Source organism: Zootoca vivipara, chromosome 11 (genome assembly GCF_963506605.1).
Source record: "Zootoca vivipara chromosome 11, rZooViv1.1, whole genome shotgun sequence".
Taxonomy (NCBI): domain Eukaryota; kingdom Metazoa; phylum Chordata; class Lepidosauria; order Squamata; family Lacertidae; genus Zootoca; species Zootoca vivipara.
This window is the reverse complement of record NC_083286.1, coordinates 54,114,083-54,135,203: the sequence shown is the minus strand read 5'-3', so window position 1 is coordinate 54,135,203 and position 21,121 is coordinate 54,114,083.

Below are 21,121 nucleotides of genomic sequence, written 5' to 3'. Positions count from 1 at the left end.
TTCAGTGGATTTGTAACTGGCTGACTGACTAGTGGGGTGCCACAGGGTTTTGTCTTGGGCCCAGTCTTATTCAACATCTTTATCAATGACTTGGATGATGGGCTTGAGGGCATCCTGAGCAAGTTTGCAGATGACACCAAATTCGGAGGGGTGGCTAATACCCCAGAGGACAGAATCACACTTCAAAATGACTTTAATAGATTAGACAACTGGCCCAAAGCAAACAAGATGAATTTTAACAAGGAGAAATGTAAAGTACTACACTTGGGCAAAAAAAATGAAAGGCACAAATACAGGATGGGAGACACCTGGCTTGAGAGCAGTACATGTGAAAAGGATCTAGGAGTCCTGGTAGACCACAAACTTGACATGCGTCAACAGTGTGATGCAGCAGCTAAAAAAGCCAATGCAAGTCTGGGCTGCATCAATAGGAGTATAGCGTCTAGATCAAGGGAAGTAATAGTACCACTGTATTCTGCTCTGGTCAGACCTCACCTGGAGTACTGTGTCCAGAGGAGGGCAACCAAAATGGTCAAAGGCCTGGAAACAATGCCTTATGAGGAACGGCTTAGGGAACTGGGTATGTTTAGCCTGGAGAAGAGAAGGTTAAGGGGTGATATGATAGCCATGTTCAAATATATCAAAGGATGTCATATAGAGGAGGGTGAAAGGTTGTTTTCTGCTGCTCCAGAGAAGCGGACACGGAGCAATGGATTCAAACTACAAGAAAGAAGATTCCACCTAAACATTAGGAAGAACTTCCTGACAGTAAGAGCTGTTTGACAGTGGAATTTGCTGCCAAGAAGTGTGGTGGAGTCTCCTTCTTTGGAGGTCTTTAAGCAGAGGCTTGACAGACATATGTCAAGAATGCTTTGATGGTGTCTCCTGCTTGGCAGGGGGTTGGACTGGATGGCCCTTGTGGTCTCTTCCAACTCTATGATTCTATGATTCTAATATTGATAGCCATGATGGGCATCTTCAAATATCTCAAGGGCTGTCCCATGGAAGATGGAGCAAGTTTGTTTCTCCTGCTCTTGAGGGCAGGACTCAAACCATAACTATGCCAAGACCAAGATTATGGTCTTCTTCGCTCGTCCGAGACCCCATCGATGGTCGATGAACGGGATCCGCCTAGAGCAGGTTAACTGCTTTAAATATCTGCGGCAAGTAATTCGATCAAATAGGTCTTTTCTGGCCCATAGAGACTATATAACTACCAGTGCATCTAAAGCAGCCACGCAGATAAGAACCAGGTGCAATCAGTGAAGGTAGCTTTTAGACTTGTTCAAATGAAAGTCCTCCCCCTTCTTTTGGTGGGTATCTCTTTGGGCTCCCGTAGGGATTTTCTGAAACTGAATTCTATCCAAACAAGATTTCTCAGAGCCATTCTTAGGATTCCTCCTTCTGTAGCGGCTGTGAGACTGGAGGTCGGTTGGAAGCCCTACGGTATGTGGCCCTGAAGATGAAGCTTTGGCTATGGCTCAAGCTTTCCTTTAAACCAGTGGGTATCGCCCCCTTGATTTTGAGGGATGATTTTCAATCATCGTGGGAAAGGGAAGTCACTAATGAGGTTCAATCCTGTGGATTATCACACCTTTACTTCGAGTCTATGACGTACATTCAAGCCAGAGCTGTGATCTCCCGGAGACTGAGTGATATTGCTAGGCAAGAAGATATAGCCCAGCTAAAACCAGGAATGTTTCTAGGGGACCAGATCTACCAGATCATACCAGCCCCCTACCTTGCGGAAATCCACTATGTGGAATACCATAGACTTCTTACAGCGGCTATATTAAATGCCCTTGATTCTGCAGTACTGTGGGGAATGTATAGGGGCGTACCATACGCCCAGAGAACTTGTCATTGTGCCATGGGCGTTGTCGAGTCCACCGAACATATTCTCCTAACTTGCCCTTCTTACACAGAGCTTAGGCAAAATCTTATAGCTCCACTTCTACTCCAATTTAGCTTTTTACCCAGAGAAAATCAGGTTTTATACTTGCTGAATAATGCTACTAGAAATACAGCCTCCTTGGTGGCCAAATTTCTTTTTTTAGCTTTCAAGTGTCGTAAGACTAAAATTGACTGTATTGATTTGGGGCTGTCTGTTTAGCCCCCCCCCCCTTTTTTTAGTGTTGGCTGTGTTTAAAAACCATCTCAGATGTTTTAACTTTGTATGGATAAATGTATCTTTTTCTGACTGACGGTCGAATAAAAGGATGATGATGATGACTCAAACCAATGGCTTCATGTTACAAGAAAAGAGATTCTGACGAAACATCAGGAAGAGGTTTCTGACAGCAAGAGCTGTTTGACTCGGGAGATGGCAGATTCTCCTTCCTTGGAGGTTTCTAAGTAGAGGTTGGATGGCCATCTGTCATGGATGCTTCAGTTGAGATTCCTGCATTGCAGGGGGTTGGACTAGATGACCCTCGGTGCCACTTCCAACTCTACGATTCTAATATTCAGCATTTCCACAATGGTTTTGTAACGTTGAAAGCACTTCACACCCGTTTATTTCGTGCTTCTTCCTTACAACAATCCCATGAGGTGGGTCGGTGTTCCCCATCTTGTTGGTGTGGGTCTGAGGCAAAGAGATGGAGGGCCTGCCTGAGTTCGTGGCTGAAGTGAGAGTCAGAAATGGGGATTTCCCTGATTCACCGTTTAGCCTGATCTCCGATACGTGACACCAGCAGCGCTCCTGGCGATCTGCCTGTGATGTTCCCCTAGGAAATTTGGCTTTCTGTTTCTTTGACTGCTGCATCTGTGTGCTAAATAATCAGCCTTAACAGTTAAGGGCTGAGCCTTAACTCATGCTGAACTGCTGCGTGCTGTGGGTGGGTGAGCAGCGGCAGAAAACCACAAAGCTTATCACATCCCAAGCTGATCCGGTTCTCCCTTTGGCCAAGATACCAAGAGTACAATAAACATTGGGCAGAATTCAGTGGCTCAGTAGAAAAGCCCTTCAGGCAGAGGGAGCTGGGCAGATCTCTAAATCAAAGTTGCAACTTCTCTCCCCCACCCCAATGCTCAAGAGTCATTGCTGCTCAAGACAAGTGGCGAATTTCAGGAAAGATTTACAGCACAATTCTATACATCAGGGGTGGGGAAGCTTTTTCCAGCTGGAGGGCTGCGTTCCTACTGCATGCCACTGGTGGGCAGGGCCAGAGGCATAAATGGGATGAGGGTGGGGGGAGCAACTGATAGGATCCTTAAGCTACATTCCAGCCACAACAAAGCCAGAGGTTCCTGTCATCATGGATCTCTCCATTCTCCACCCAGTCAAGAGAGAGATGCCCATAAGGGCTGGTTAAGGATCATGCGGGTGGTGCTTTTGGATCAGCGTAGCCTAGAGAGAGAGAGAGACCTGGAGGGCCGAATTTGGGCTCTGGGCCTGCCGCTCATGTCTATCCCATTGTGTTCAATGGTCCTCACTCCAAAGTTAAGTGGATATAGGAGCCTTGATGCTCACATTGCGCTCCCACTGCTAATTTCTGATGCCGCATTCCACATGACCCTAACCGCAATCCATATTGATCCTGCAGTTCCTTGGCAAATACTGTACTACTGCTGCTGCATGCATTTCCCTCCCCCCAAAGCCAGTTTAAGTCTTTTTAGAAAACTGGAAGTGGAGTCATTGGTAATCTGAACATACCGTAATAGCTATTGTTCAGGTGCAGATAAATGCAGAAGTGAAGATGGAATCTTAATGAATAGGAGTTCTGGCGGCAGAGGGATGTTGCAGGGGCAGGGAAACCAAAAAGGCCATACGCATCGGGTGAAGGCATCCCCAACCCATCTCTGATGTGAACAAATTTGTGCAAATATGGCTCGAGATGCAATTGGGGTGGGGTGGCCTCACTGCATTTCAACCCACTAAGGGTAACAGATCCTTGGTTTCCTCCAGTGATAAAGCTGGTGGAACTAGATTCCCACCTGATTGTTATTATTATTTCTTATTTATTGAATTTCTATACTATACTATTTCTTATTTATTGAATTTCTATACAGTACTGGCTTCATCCAAAGATCACAGGGCAGTTTGCAACATCTGATCCATTTTTCTACTGATCTTTTGGGTGCCCACTGTGCTGAATTAACCAGTATACAGATTAAGCATGCACTTAAGGCACTAGCAAAGCAGGGGGACACACGGACACAGACGGACACACGGACACACACACGGACACAGAGCTGTCTTTTTTTAAAAAAAAGAAATTGACATTTGACAGTAGTAATAATGGGGAAAACCATAACTTCATTAGACTTCCTGACCCTCCACTGCACACTCTTCTCCTGTTTTTCTGTTCTCTTTTTACTGCTTATCTCCACCTAAACAAGGGGATGTCCTCAGGGGCGTACCTAGGGGTGGGCCAAGGGCACAGGCCTGGGTGAGCCCCCTGCAAAAATCACACCTCTCCTTGATGATACAGCTCTTTGCCAAGGGTGCAAGGGAGCCTAGGATGCCCAGCTAACGTTGATCACAATAATGCAAGGAAATAAGATCCTGTCATGTGTTGCAGTAAATCGTTTGTTTGTTTGTTTGTTTATACATGTTATTTTATGGTTTAATATTATTTTCCTTTCAAATTCCTGGGGAGGAGCATCATAATCTTTTCAGTGCTTAGGGCCTGTAATGACATTCATTTGGGTACTAGGCTAAGAGAGACTTCTTAAAGAACCCCAAGATCTGAGAGTTTACTCTGGTGGACTTGTCCATCCTTTCCCAAGGGTCTCAGAAAGCTTTTTTTTAAAAAAGAGTTGTGTATAATTTATTTTATATTGCACCTTATTTTGTTGAGGTACTGCACTGACAAAATAGGCTGGATTTCAAACTGGAGCATCCTCGCATTCAAGTCACACAAAAAGATCAATAAAGAGGCACGCCTGTTTGGGGCTGATAGGAGGGCGCCAGGTTGGGGAAGGCTGTCGTTGATTTAAAATGCTCTCTGTGCAAGCCTCTGTCCCTTTCCTCCCTACTCCCTACTTTCCTAACTGAACGAACAGTTTGCTTCCCTTTCTGAACTCCGTTTCTGATTCCGTCTCTGGCCTGACTGCCCTTCGAGGCAGTTCCCGTTACGCTCGAGCCCTAGACTTATGGGGGCCAGGGAGAAAGTACGTGACTTATCTGAGCTGACCGAGAGAGAGAGGCAGCGACAAGGGAGCCAGTAATAAAGGCTGGGAATCATTCCCATAGCACAACCAGGAAGAAAATGCAGACTTCCTGTCTCCTGGTCCTGTGGCTTGCAGATGCCAATCTTCTCCAGCCTCTACTAACAGCCAGGGTGGGACAAATGACCAACATGAAAGGGGGGCAGGGAGAATTGTACACAATTTCCCAGGATATAGGGATCACACACACACACACACACACACACACACACACACACACAACCACACACCCAGATCTAACCCTGAACATATTCCCTTGATAACGCCCCTTGTTCTCTGTTCCTTTTGCTGTGTGTACAAGATATTTATTGTTGCGTCTCATCTTTCTGCCAACAAACATACAGCAAAGCACAGACTTCTTGTCCTTACCTTCTTGTGCTTTGTGTCCTTGCTCTAGCGCCTATATGGTTTGCTTTCACTCCTGCCTGCGCCAGGGCTGGTGTTAAGGGGTTGGCCTCCCTGGGTGCCTCTCAAGGCTCGCATCACCCCAGCGGGTCCACTTCCAACCCCAGAGCCCCCTGGCCATGGAGAGGAACATCGGAAGCTGCCTTGTACTGAGTCAGATCATCGGTCCATCTAGCTCAGCAATGTCCACACTGACAGACAGCGACTCTATGGGGTCTCAGGCAGGAGTAGTAGTAGTAGTAGTAGTAATAATAATAATAATAATAATAATAATAATAATAATAATAAATTATTTATACGCTGCTCATCTGGCTGGGTTTCCCCAGCCACTCTGGGCAGCTTCCAACAAAATATTAAAATACAGTAGTCCATCAAACATTAAAAGCTTCCCTAAACAGGGCTACCTTCAGATGTCTTCTAAAAGTCTGGTAGTTGTTCTCTTTGTCATCTGGTGGGAGGGCGTTCCATAGGGCGGGTGCCACTACCAAGAAGGCCCTCTGCCTGGTTCCCTGTAACTTGGCTTCTCGCAGCGAGGGAACCACCAGAAGGCCCTTGGAGTTGGACCTCCGTCCGTATCCAGGTAGAATGATGGGGGTGGAGATGCTCCTTCATGTATACTGGACCGAGGCCATTTAGGGCTTTAAAGGTCTGCACCAACATTTTGATTTGTGCTCGGAAAAGGAGCCTTTTCCAATCCTAGCTGGAGATGCTGCTGGGGATTGAAGCTTGGAGCTTGTGCATGCAAAACAGATGCTCTGTTGCTTCCCCAGATGTGCAGGAACACCTCCTTGCCATTGCGGCCAGTTTGCCTGCCTTCTCCAAGACGGAGAGTAGTGGCAGGCAAAAGAACCATAGAATTATAGGATTGTAGAGTTGGAAAGGACCCTGAGGATCATCTAGCCGAACCCCCTGCAATGCAGGAATCTCAGCTAAAGCATCCATGACAGATGGCCATCCAACCTCTGCTTAAAAGCCTTCATTGAAGGAGAGTCCACCACCTCCTGAGGGAGACAGTTCCATTGTTGAACAGCCCTTTAGATATTTGGAGATGGCCGAAATATTTCCTCCCCGTCTCCTCTTTCCCTGGCTAATCATACTCCAAATCCAAAAATTTTGTGAAGTCTCTAGAGCGGTGTTTCCCAAATTTGGGTCTCCAGCAGATTTGGGACTACAACTCCCATCATCCCTAGCTAGTAAGACCAGTGGTCAGGGATGATGGGAATTGTGGTCCAAAAACAGTGCTCTAGAGGTGCAACCTCATTTAGTCTTCACCCCCAAACAAAAGAAAACCTAAGTATGTGAAACTGCATTTCCTTGTTAGTCCTGCTGTCTGTCCCACCCCTCCCCCTTGAGCTGCTGTTCTTTATTGTAGGTAGGACCTGCAATAAAAAGTTGCAGCATGGAGTGCCCCTTGTTCAGGTTTCAGCCAGCCAACTCTGCCCCACATTCCATTCCACCTCCACCTGATATTCCAGTTCCTCTCCTGATAAGTCAGCATGCTCAGTCCTCACTCCTCAGTGTGGGGAGGGGATCTTATTTATTTACTAAATATATGTCCCATCCTTCTTCCCTAAGGATCCCAGGGAGGCAAACAACAAGTGATAAAACTGTTGTTGTTGTTGTTGTTGTTGTTGTTGTTGTTGTTGTTGTTGTTGTTGTTATACAGTTCCAATTCAGATGCAGACTAGGAATGATCTCACCTTAAAAGGCTTATTGGAAGAGGTCGGTCTTAAATATCTCCCCAAATTCAGCCAAGACAACAGTGCTTGTCTACTATTCAAGGGGAGGTCATTCCAAAGGGCAGAAGCCACAACACTAAAGGCCCGATTCCTACTCTGTGCAGAATAGATTTCCTGATAAGATGCTCTCTTTCCCTTAGGGTTTTCCCCCCTCATACATTTTTTTCTACCAGACATTCTCAGGATGCACATTATGGAAAGCTATGTGCTGGAGGAGACTCTTGAGAGTCCCATGGACTACAAGAAGATCAAACCTCTCCATTCTGAAGGAAATCAGCCCTGAGTGCTCACATTGGAAGGACAGATCCTGAAGCTGAGGCTCCAATACTTTGGCCACCTCATGAGAAGAGAAGACTCCCTGGAAAAGACCCTGATGTTGGGAAAGATGGAGGGCACAAGGAGAAGGGGACGACAGAGGACGAGATGGCTGGACAGTGTTCTCGAAGCTACGAACATGAGTTTGACCAAACTGCGGGAGGCAGTGGAAGACAGGAGTGTCTCGTGTCTGGCGTCCATGGGGTCATGAAGAGTTGGACATGACTAAACAACAACAATGGTTAAATGCAGCTTTGTGGCGTCTTCCCTCACCCCTCGTGTGAAGGGCAGAGCAAAGTGGGGTCACTGGCGCACTGAGCTCATCGACACCCCAGCTTTAAGCAGGGGACTCATTGCTCAAAAGCAGCCAACGTGTCTGAAGTGTTTCGAGTGTTCTGCGGTGCCGAGTGTCTCTGAGCACTAAGTACCATGGTGCATTGTGCCTGTTGTTCCCTCTCACCTGTGCTCTTGGCAGCAGAGGCCTTTGTGGTGACGCTGACTTGTTAATTGTTTCATAAATGCCTCTTCTGAGCTGGAAACCGTAACGCAAGTGGGACGGAGGCACGGGTTGGCGCGGCCCTTCCGAGCAGGGCCTATAAAGGCGGATTCCTCCGCCTCACCTGCCTTGTGTTCCTCGCTGTTACCTGAGCAGCTGCCCAGTGCTTGAAAGCACTTGAAACTGATAGCTAATAATAGTGCTTGTGAGCTGGAAATTCCCTGTGGAGAGCTTCTTCATATGGCTGGCATTGCACAGGCTTGCCAAACTGGCACCTTTAATCACCGGTTACTGTTTTTTTTATACCCGGTCTAGCCCTGCAAAAGACATGCCATTATAAGCCAGGGTGACTATAAATGTTCCCGGACAATTGATTCAGTGTTAAACGGTGGAGTCGCCTGTCCTTTTCTTTATTGAAGAGCTTTTAAATGGGTGTTTGGGGGGAAAAGGGAAATAATGACATCATCTGTCAGTGTCAAGGCAGAGACTGACCCAGTTTAGGGTGTGTTTAGACAACTCAGAACATGCCCCATTTACTTTGTTAGATTCTAGATCAGACCATGGTGCAATGCCGGGTCCAGGATTTAGGGAGAACCTCACAGTGGAGCCCCAAACAGACAAACAACAATTTTATTTTATTTTATTTTATTTGATGATCCTTCTTTTGGATGCATATATATATATATATATATATATATATATATATATATATATACGCAGAACATTAATCTTTTGCTCTGTTATTTAGGCATTAGCAGGTAGCCTGCCTGGTAATTATTTCCTTTTATAGCCCCTCTGTGTTAAGGATGAATGTCTCCAAATGGGTTAATCTAATTTGCTTTGCAGGAATACAGCCCACTGCAAGAAGGGGGAGTGAATGGTAGGTGGGGGGGGGGGAAGAGAGGACAAAACGCACTACTACAGTATTAAAATCGGAAACTTCAACCAAAGTTGCCCAAAGGATATGGAAAAGCATCTGGGCTTTGAAGATGCTCCTGGGTCCCCGTGACTGTTGGCAAGTCTGCTTTTATGAGCTTCCTGACCGTGAGCTATTTAAGGCCCCTCCAGAACTGGGGGGGGGGGCGGCCGGGAAGTGCACCAAAGCTTCTCCTTGCAGCACACTTTTAGGATACTGATGGAGTAACCCACTCACTCCATGGAGATTTTGGTTAAGAACCTTTTTGTCCCTTACAGAACACAGGAGAAATCTCAGGGACGGAACCCCCCTGCCCTAGCCGTTCATTAATATTTCTTAGGCTGTTGCTTTGAATATTTTACAGGGGGTTGCAAGGGTTAATGCAATTGTTTTTGTTGTTCCTCCTGATTTGCTTGATAAGGTCTTATTAATTTATTTTATACCACTTTGAGAGGAGCTACTGAGTCCACTCCAGTCACAGGACTGCAGTGCCATGTGCACTGGGAATTGTTAGGAAACCCCATTTGCATCCCATATGGGAATGGGGGCCTCCTAACAACTCTCAGCGCCCTTGACAAGCTATGGTTCCCAGGATTCTATGGCTGTTTAAAGTGGAATGATACTGCTTTAAATGCATAGTGCAGATGTACCCTAAGCTTACACAATTAAGGAAAGTTAATCAGGAGTGGAGTTTCTTGCAAAGGGGCCATGAGCTCAGTTCTGCTCTTGTACCGAAGGCAAATTCCTAGGCTCAGCATATGCATATGCTCAGAAGCACGACTCTCTTTAATTTTTAACTGTATGTATTTCGCACCTAGCACCAGGTGGTAGATTTGGGGGTTGTAGTAAAACAATAAAGTAGGTCCAACAAGCCTGAAGCTTGGAAGCAGACCACTTCTGGTGCACTATAGCCTTTCCCCCTTATATTGACTTAGTGGGCTATAATATTTCTCCGTAACAAACTGTTGAGATCACATAAAAAATACATAATGTTAGATAAAATATTTCAGAGAGTGAAATAAACGGCTCCAAGGTTCTGATCCACCTCAAGGAATGTGGCCTCCAAGAGAGATGCACATCACTTCTTATTTGCATTAGAGGGCACTTCCAGCTGGAAGACACAGTCTTCCTTCGAAATTTGCACTTCTCTGGATTTTGCAGAATGCATGCTTCATTTGCAAAAGGTTGCAGGCTCAGTGTCCCTGGCATCTTCAGGCAGGACTGGGTAAGACCTGCAACCCTGGAAAGCTTCTGCCAGCCAGTAGGTGCCAGGCTTCCCGGATCTGGTGCGTTCCTGCTGTTCTGAACTGCAACTGCCATCAGCCTCAGGCAGCATGGCCAGCATGATGGGAATTGTAGTCCAGGGGTTGGAAAGATGTGCACCTCTGGATGCACAGGCCCCAACCAGCATGGCCAGTGGTCGGGGGGTGGGGGGGTGGGAGCTGCAGTTGGACAACATGTGGAAGGCCACAACTTTCCCCCATCCTTGCTGTAGTCCAAAACTTACAGAGAGCACCAGCTTGGGGAATACTAAATGAACCAGTGGCCTGACTCAGTGTGAATCTGTATGCTAACCCAATGATTTCCGATGTACAATAACGAGCTAATGTCCCAAACTAAGTGAGATGTCTTCCAACACTAATCAAAACAGGGCACCATCTAGTGGCTATCGCAGCAGGCTGAAAATGGTGATGGGATGATCCTGCTGCCCAGAGTAGCACCCAGTTCATCAGAAGCACAGGGTTTTTTTAATTTTAAGAAAGGTCACAATAGATTTGTTAGGCCCCACTCCAACTCAAGCTAGCTGTGATTAAACCTCACTGAAGACACTGGGATAAGTAAATCACAAGTCAATTAGATACTGTAAGAGAGAGGGCTTGCAGAGAGCAGCCCACTCTGCTTACTTCCATCAGATGAGAGAGCAGCAGCAAGTCTGGGAGTTCAAATCAGGAACAGGAAGGGTTAAGACGGGTCCAGGGCTCTGCAGAGTCCTGGTGGCTCAGCTCCAGGTTGGTAGCAGGGAAGCAGGGGAGGAGCTAGCTTCAGCAGGGGCTGGAAAGGAGGGAGGAGAGAGAACGGCACCTCAGGAGCCTGGTTTGGGACCACGGAGGACCCATAGAGCAAGGAGGAGGGGCGTTTGGAGTCTTAAAAGGGGGGTCAGAGCCCACGAGACGCCATTGTGGGCTTCTGCCCCATGCAGAGCAGACATGATTTGAGACATCTCACCACTGTATATAGCATGCACAATAAAACTATGAAAATCCAGAGGATGTGTGGAGTGCTTACTCGGGAGTAGCCACCACCCCATCTGTGACAGCAAGCCCACAATCTCTTGATGGCTACCCCGAGGGAAGAGGGCTGCAAATGTAGCAGCCGGCATGAAGTTGGCAGCATCTAAAGCAGAAGAGAGAGATGCCGAGGGAGGATTGGCATGAGTTGCCAGCACCCTGCAACTATGGAACGGCTCAAGCACCAGGTAGGCACCCGGGCACAGGGGAAGCCAAGCTTAGTGAACCGAGCAGCTCTGAACACAGCCAAGCCGGAGGGGCGGAGGCTGGACAAGCAGAGAGGACACTCGGGACGGGCCAGCACTTTGTAGGGCGACCCTCAGCACAAGCTGGCTCTAAGACTGAGAGGCATGGTGGCGTGGAAGTGCAGGAGGCTGAGAGGCGAGTCCGGGCAGAGGGGACAGACGGAGGGGAAAGGCAGCGGCCACAAGTTCCCATACAGTCCCGGGGAGGCAGCTGCAGCACAGCACAGCCCCCTCCAGCCAGATGTGATGCAGAGGGACAAAGCCCGCGCGCGGGTACTTTCAAATGCTGACGCGGGAAAACAGAGGGAAGAGAAAGGCGGGAGATGCCTTTACAATGCACCCAGCCACTGGGTGGAACACTGCCCCCAGAGGAAGGAATGGCGAGAGCAGGCAGGCACAGACACAAGCCTGGATGCCAGATCAGGAGGGGAGGGGCCAGGCAGAGCACCAACAACTGAGCCCTCCTGTAACACCCCACAGCACGACAAAGAGATGGAAGTGAGTCTGCAGCTGCCAAGAGGCCAGACCCAGGAGACAGTCGGGCTTCTCCGCAGGGGCAGCAGCAACGATTTCCTATCGGTGGACTTGGCTAAGCAGGATCAGATTCCCATTTTCCCAAGGGAGCTGCCCATGAGCGTCTTGACCGTAGGCGGCCGGGAATTGCAGGAGGGTGAGGTCACGCAACAGACCCCCTCTCGGAAGATGACAGTGAACAAGCACGCAGAAGTGCTAGCTTTGGACTTAATGGACAATGACCCTGTGGGCAGCCAGCGCCGGGGAGATCTCACCTTTGGAGATGCAGACGGCAAGGAGCACTGCAGGAAAGAAGGAGAATCCTCAGGATCGCACCACATCAGCTCCCCAGGCGGATGGAACGACGCAGAGGCGGGGATGCAGGAAGAGAAACTGAGCCAACTCACCAAAGAGGACACTTTTACCCAGAACATACGGAGGGACTTGAGGGAGAAAAAGGGGGCAGGGGAAGGGCTTGCCGAGAAAGAGGGGTTACTCTTTAGCAATGATGCCCGGTATATGCCCCAGGACTCCCTCAGAGGGAAGATTCTCAGGCAATATCATGACAACCCCACGGAGGGGCATGCAGTACATGTCTTCACGAGGCTCACACCCAGTAAGGCCAGTCTTGGGCGAAACCCCAGAGCCTTCCCAGAGCAGGGGGAGATTGGGGGACCACCAATTGAGGCATGGGGTGAGAGGAGGGAGACAGTACACCAACAACTGGATGGAGACGTGGCAAGGAGCAATGAGGCTTACAAGGAGGGGGCAGACCATCACGGGGGACTGGAGAAGGTCTTCCACGGAGGGGACAGGGTCTGGCTGTGGTCAGAAGGCCTTCCCATGGGGGGAAGGGGGAAGAAGCTGGCACCCAGAAGGCTGGGGCCCTTCAAGGTTCTGACACAGATCAACCCTGTCACCTTCAGGGGGGAAGTACCTACAGCGAGAAAGGTCCATCCCGTGGGTCACAGGTCTTTGCTCTCACACTTTAGGGAAAGCCCAAGGTTCAGAGGACGTGACACACATCCAACACAAGACGCTGACAGGAGGGAGGGGGAGGAAATCACACAAAAGACACTAGATAGAAGGGTGGAGGGAGAAGGCAGCCAAGAGGTTCCAGAAAGAAAGGAAGAGGAGGAGGTCTACAGTGCCACAGCGAGCCCGGGCTCCCGGTGGGGGGAGGGGGGGTTAAAATGTCTGATGGCCAGGCAGGGCACTCCTGCTTCCCAAAACGCGGAAGCAACCACGCACACCATGCAAGGGGAGGACCGCACACTGGAACTGCACGCTCCTTTCTCCCACAGACCCAAACCACCACACGTCAGTAGCACAGGGAACACAGAGGGGGAGGGCGATCCCAGGTGGGGAGCAGGGGAGACGCAGACCCAAGGAGCCCTCCGGGAATCGGAAGCAATTTTCCAGAGGGAGGAGGAGGATGACAACGGAAGGAACTACACGGACCAGCCACCCAGCACCGACGGGGAACAGGATTTTACACACACTACAGAGGAGGAAGACCTGTCAGGCTTCCAGCCCTCTTTACAGACATCAGACCAGGCAAACCAGGCCTCAGAAAGGGGGGGGGGAGCCTGGAGGGGGGGTGGATGTAAGAGAGAGGGCTTGCAGAGAGCAGCCCACTCTGCTTACTTCCATCAGATGAGAGAGCAGCAGCAAGTCTGGGAGTTCAAATCAGGAACAGGAAGGGTTAAGACGGGTCCAGGGCTCTGCAGAGTCCTGGTGGCTCAGCTCCAGGTTGGTAGCAGGGAAGCAGGGGAGGAGCTAGCTTCAGCAGGGGCTGGAAAGGAGGGAGGAGAGAGAACGGCACCTCAGGAGCCTGGTTTGGGACCACGGAGGACCCATAGAGCAAGGAGGAGGGGCGTTTGGAGTCTTAAAAGGGGGGTCAGAGCCCACGAGACGCCATTGTGGGCTTCTGCCCCATGCAGAGCAGACATGATTTGAGACATCTCACCACTGTATATAGCATGCACAATAAAACTATGAAAATCCAGAGGATGTGTGGAGTGCTTACTCGGGAGTAGCCACCACCCCATCTGTGACAGATACCATTTCTTTTAAAAAGGGTTGGTTACAGGTAGGTAGCCGTGTTGGTCTGGGTCGAAGTAAAATAAAAAAATTCCTTCAGTAGCACCTTAAAGACCAACTAAGTTTTTATTTTGGTATGAGCTTTTCGTGTGCATGCACACTTCTTCAGATACACTGAAATAGGAGTCGACTCTGAAGAAGTGTGCATGCACACGAAAACTCATACCAAAATAAAAACTTAGTTGGTCTTTAAGGTGCTATTGAAGGAATTTTTTTCTTTTAAAAAGGCTCAGTGGTGACCAGCCTTTGTCTTTTAAGGAGACGCTGGACTTTTTGTCAGTCTTGTGGCAATAAGTTTCACACGCTATCGAAGGCTTGCATATTATTTTATTTGTTCCTTGCCTCTTAGCTGATTAATAAAATGTTTAACTCAGTTTAAGTACATGTGCAGGTGACGAGAACAGAAATCATAGGTATATTTTTGGGTATGCAAATGCGAGAGCATAATTTAATAAGCCAAAGCTACCTACTTATGGTTGGAAGGTCATATTTAACATTCTAAGTCACTATTAAAGGTAAAGGTAAAGGTAAAGGGACCCCTGACCATTAGGTCCAGTCGTGACCGACTCTGGGGCTGCGGTGCTCATCTCGCTTTATTGGCCGAGGGAGCTGGTGTACAGCTTCCGGGTCATGTGGCCAGCATGACTAAGCCGCTTCTGGTGAACCAGAGCAGCGCATGGAAATACCGTTTACCTTCCCACCGGAGCGGTACCTATTTATCTACCTGCACTTTGACATGCTTTCAAACTGCTAGGTTGGCAGGAGCTGGGACCGATCGGCAAGCCCTAGGCTCTGTGGTTTAACCCACAGCGCCACCCGCGTCCCTAAGTCCCTATTACAGTAACATAAAAACCCAAAATAATTAAATAAGCCCTTGTAGGTGGACTGAGCAGTAGAGGCAGCTGCTCAGCTGGGCAGCCAATTGTTGGTTATTTAATGTGTAATAATTTGTGTGATTATTATCTGGCCCAGGTGTGAAAATAATTTGCCCAGTCTTGGGTTCTCTGTGGCTTGGGGTGGAGAACTGAATCTTCATCTCAGGCAGGAAAATGCCTTGAGATGGTCCTGCCCAACAGATCAGTCACCCAAAGCTTTCTTTCAGTTATAAAGCACGCTGTGTTCAAAATCCTCTCATTTGCAAATTCCTGTTTAGAGACAGCATATACGTGATGCCAGTCAGAAGCAGTTTCCTTGTCAGCAGAGGTTGATGGGGGCTAATAAACCGGAGCTCAGTCCAGATAAGGCAGAGACACGATTGGGTAATGGTGCAGGGAAGTGGAATGTAGCCTGCTCTGAATGGGATCTCACTCCCTAAAGGACCACGTTTTCAAGTGTGCGCCTACATGTATGCACTACATTGCTACTGGTGGTCAGATGGTATCAACAGCTCTACAGCACAACTCGCCACCAGCACCCTTGCCAGGGGGAGATGGTTGACCTAGCCATAGTAATGTAAAGTAATATCCAGGCGTGATGGCTGTAATTAATTGTGTGTGGGGCTGTCCTTGAGTGTTCAGAAACTACAACGGCTACAAAATGTAGCAGCTGGGTTGTTGAGCAAGACGGGCCGCTGTAAATGCATCCTTCAATCTTAATCACTGTCATATGTAAGCAGCGTACAGGAGACTCAATACAATGAAACTAAAAACCAGTCAAAACTACAAAATCAGAGTTCAATTAAAAAGGCAGAGCATGAGACTCTTAAGCTTAGGGTCATGGGTTTGAGCAAAAGAGTCCTGCATTACAATTCTATGACTATAAGACTGTTCTCCACTCAAATATTCCTGCATTCCAGGGGGCTGGACTAGGTGACTCTTGTGGTCCCTTCCAACCCTACACTTCTATTACAAAAGGTCTTCAGTAAGCACCAGAAGTTCAACAGAGAAGGGGAATTGTCTGACCTCAACTGGAAAGGAGTTCCACAAAATGGGACCTCCAATACTGAACACAGCTCCTTGTGGGCACGAGCTAAGGGGGACCACTAGCAGTGACTCTCCGGAAGACCTTGGTGACTGGGACCAGGGCATTTTGTTCAGAGCCATGTATATACATGCATACATTCACATGCCAAAGTATCATGTATCACTAAAACACCTTGAGGCAAACATGGAAAGAGAGAAATTTGTCGTACTACTAATTTCCTTTTGAAGGTGCTGAATTCCTGGTAGAATTCACCCTCCCTAGGGCTTGCCAATCAGAAGGTCGGCGGTTCGAATCCCCGCGACGGGGTGAGCTCCCGTTGCTCGGTCCCTGCTCCTGCCAACCTAGCAGTCCCTTTACCTTTATGCAGTTATGAGTTACTCTGGGGATGAAAAAATGAACAAGAGCAATGAGCAGTGTCCTCCAGCAGTATTTGGCAAACTGGGCTTTAGGTCCCTTAACTAAATTGAGAGCCAGGGCAGAATGTTGGACTGAGACCTGGGAAACCAGGGTTCTAATCCCCATTTGGTCAGGAAGCTCACTGGGTGATCTTGGGTCAGTCCACTGCTTCGAAGCCTAACCTACCTCACAGGGTTGTTGTGGGGATTAAATTAAGAGGTGGAGGGGAACCGGGTATACCACTTTGATCTCCTTGATCTAAATTGGGTCAGAGGTCTCAAAGAAGATGGTTAAATTATTGATGTATACAACAACAACAACACTGAGAATCTTTTTTTTTTTTGAGGTTTAAAATACTTTATTAAATATTACACATATTAACAATAAAATCCAAATAATTCAACACAACATAACATAACATGAATCAACACAAATAAATACATTAATACAAACATAAATCAGAATTGTACAAAAAAAAAAACCAAAGCTTATTAGAAACTTATTAAGAAAGGAAGGAAAAAAAAAATTTAGGAAAAAAAAAAGAAAAAAAAAGAAAAAGGAAAATACAAAAAATAAACTTCCCAGCATTTACATATCGGTTTCCTATTATACTGAACGTTACTATGCTTTCCTTTATAAAACACATCATTTACATTTATCTCATTTTCTTCACCCATTCTTACAATTCCCATAACCTTGTGTGAATTTATTCAAAGCAAATTACCCATCTAGCACTAATACCTTCAGCTCTCAAGTAATCCTCTACGTACTTCCATTCTTTTATCCATTTCTGTTTGGGGACTTTCCTAATTATCGCGGTTAATTTAGCTAAATTCATAAATTCCACTAATTTAATGCGCCAATCCTGAATAGTCGGTACTTTCTCTCCCTTCCAATTTTGTGCTATTAATAATCTGGCCGCGGCACAGGCGTAAAGCAAGATGTTCTTTCTATCTGCAGGCACATCCTCCGGGATCAGGCTTAACAATAAGATCTCGGGTTTTTTCTCTAATGTCCATTTTAATATTTTTTTAACATTCTCATAAACTTCTGTCCAAAATTTATTTATTTTTTTACAACCCCACCAACAGTGGAAATAATCCCCTTTAATTTCCTTGCACTTCCACTGAGAATCTTACACGCACAGAACTGGAAAGACAAGTCAATTGAAAGAAGAATAGCTCCTAAAATTAATGGACTATTCAGAACTTGCAAAGTTAACGGCAAAAATAAGTGATCAATGTGATGGAGAATTTACAGAAGAGTGGAAGTATTTTTGGGATTATTTGGGGGGGGGGGAATACCACAATCAAATTCAATAAAGACAAGATATAAATGCAATAAAACAGGGGTCAGCAAACTTTTTCAGTCGGTCCACTGTCCCTCAGACCTTGTGGGGGCCCGGACTATATTTTTTTTTTGGGGGGGGAGAACGAATTCCTATGCCCCACAAATAACCCAGAGATGCATTTTAAATAAAAGCACACATTCTACTAATGTAAAAACACGCTGATTCCCGGACCGTCCGCGATTGGGCCGGATCCGGCCCCTGGGCCTTAGTTTGCCTACCTGTGCAATAAAACAACAATAATAAAATGAACGACATGAAACAATAATGCATAACTGGACCTCGATTCTGTGCTCTGGCCCCATGAAGCAAAAGCAGCAGCAGCAGCCCTGAATTGGTGGAGTCAAAAAGGCAACAACCTAAATGCCTTATGAAAACACAACGAGGAGCCATCATGCCTTTATAGAGTCATTATATTCCCACCATTTATTCAACCTACTTTGCAAAAAAAAAACCTCCCACAGAGCTAGGGCCTATTTATAGCCTCTCCCTTTCCCCACAATATTATGTATATTTAAAACTTGGTTGGCGCTCAAGGCAGACATTCCATAAATAGTTACTGTTTACCCACCTACTTTGACAACCTCTTGTTCTGTACACAGAATGATTCCAAAAACACTTTATTTGGGATACAGACAAAATGGAGACAGTGATTCCTGAACAAGATCAGCTGAAGACATTTGTACAAATTGTTTTGGGGTCGTGATGTTGTCGGCAGGCGTCAAACTAAAACCTAAAAGATTGTTTCCCCTTGAGCGGTAATAAATGAATAAAGGTTAAAGCTTTGGGGTTTAGTAAAAAGAACAGAAAAGTGGGAGGAGCAAGAGAGCATGATAAATGTTTATAAAATTATTCCTGGTATAGCGGGGCATGGAGAAGAGATAAACATTCCTCTCTCACAATCCTGGAATTTAGGGGGTCACCCGGACAAGTAGAAAAATCCAATGGATAGTTCCTTCGTGCAATGAAAAAACTTTATTTGTAGAGGTCCCTAAGATTAGCTCTAGTTCAGATGAATTAGGAAATGTCATTAAGAACACATCTATCAGCATAGCTATGCAGAAGTTCAATGCTCAGAAGCAGTAGACCTCTCAGTACCCTATACAACGCACAAACAAGAGAATCATAAAATTGTAGTTGGAAGAAACGCAGATAATTATTTCTGCTTGTGAACCTCTGATCCTTGTGAACTCTCAGAGATGTCTGGATTCAGAATACTGGATTATGATTCAGCAAAGATACTCTTGTGCTCTTTAAAGCTAAGGGTGTTTTAATCAATTACTTAAAAACATGTATTTTGTGCCATTTTGAATGTCTGCAATATTAAAAGTAATGCCATAGCTGCTATAACTTTACCAGTGTGACCCTAATGTCTGGTTACATTCAACTAAATCCCATTTGCTTCCCAGAAAATGTTCAGTCAGGAGGGCTTTCATTTAAAGGGGTGGTGGCGCCCACCCTGTGGAACACCCTCCCATCAGATGTCAAAGAGAAAAACAGCTACCAGATTTTTAGAAGACATCTGAAGGCAGCCCTGTTTAGGGAGGCTTTTAATGTTTAATTGATTATTTTATTTCATTTTTCTGTTGGAAGCCGCCCAGAGTGGCTGGGAAAACCCAGCCAGATGGGCGGGGTATAAATAAATTATTATTATTATTATTATTATTATTATTATTATTATTATTATTATTATTATTATTACCTTGCATAGTGCATCGCTAAGAAGTAGTTCCAATGCTGACTTTTTTTGAGTCAGCTCTCTGTGTTAAGTCCCAATACATTTGTTTTTTTTTAAAAGTGTTTTGCATAACTAGCTAATTTTGTGCATTCATCGGCCGAGCTGAGCCCAGCTTTTCAAAGGGCTCTCTTTGGATGAAGCAGCTCCATTCTTGGCCTAGCTGGGTCAGTTTTAGAAAATCTTAATAAAACACCAATGCTTTGTAACACTGCAGTCCAATGTTATCTGGGGAAATCAATCCCCTTGGAAGGCAAAAATAAGATGCCTGAACTTAGCTGCTGACTCAAATCCAGTTAAGGCCAGTCTTGATTAACTCCAATTGCATCCAATTGGTTCAATGGGTTTCAATTGAACTAACAGTGCAGTCCCATTTTGTTGTTGTTTAGTCGTTTAGTCGTGTCCGACTCTTCGTGACCCCATGGACCAGAGCACGCCAGGCACTCCTGTCTTCCACTGCCTCCTGCAGTTTGGTCAAACTCATGTTCGTACCTTCGAGAACACTGTCCAACCATCTCGTCCTCTGTCGTCCCCTTCTCCTAGTGACCTAAATCTTTCCCAACATCAGGGTCTTTTCCAGGGAGTCTTCATTTCTCATGAGGTGGCCAAAGCATTGGAGCCTCAGCTTCAGGATCTGTCCTTCCAGTGAGCAGTCCCATAGCGTATACTAATAAGTGAGTCCCATTGAATTTAGTGGGACTCACTCTCGGGGTATGTATAGAATTGCAGTGATGACTAATTTTTGCTGGATCGGAACCAGTGAGGTATACTTCTAAGCTTTTCAGTCACATGAGGGGTTCTGAACATACTGATAACAGCTGATTTACTTCTCACTGAGCAACTAGGGAGAATGTCTTCTGTGCCCTCTGTCTTCATAAATAGGTTAGAGATTCACTATTAAAAGAGAAAGCTGAAAAAATCATGGAAAAGGGCAGGCCCCTGCAGAATCCCCCCTCCCTTTCACCATGGATATGGTCCTGACTCACAGACACATGCAAAAACACCCCACTTTGGGTTTCTGATCTGACCAAATGCAAATATTGAAATATGGTTATTTCGGAGTTATTTATTTTAACATCCTGGGCTTTACCTAAATGGTGCCCATGTAACTCTACCAACCAAAGAGGTGGAGCTGGTGAGTCTGACGTTACTGAGCTGGATAGAACACTGGCCTAAATGTTGCAAGTCTCCCCTTGTGACGTTCTCCAAGCCGAAAATACAGCCCAGCACTCCCAAGTGATAGGCGGAACGCCGGCATAAAACAGAAGAATTGGCAGAAAGCATACAGATGTTTCTAGTTTAAAATCTCCAGCTTTCAGTAAAAAAGTTGTTTCCTTCTTTGAAAAAAGAAAAAGCTTTTGTTTCAGCAAATCCAATTTTGGAAAAATGAACGGCTGTTGAGTTTCCCCTCCCCTCCCTAGAGATTTCTTGGCAATAGGTTAAAATAGGAAGACGCCTTGAACCTTGAGTAGGTTGGCCAGCCTTCCTCAACCTTGGGTCCCCAGCTATTGTTGGACTACAATGCCC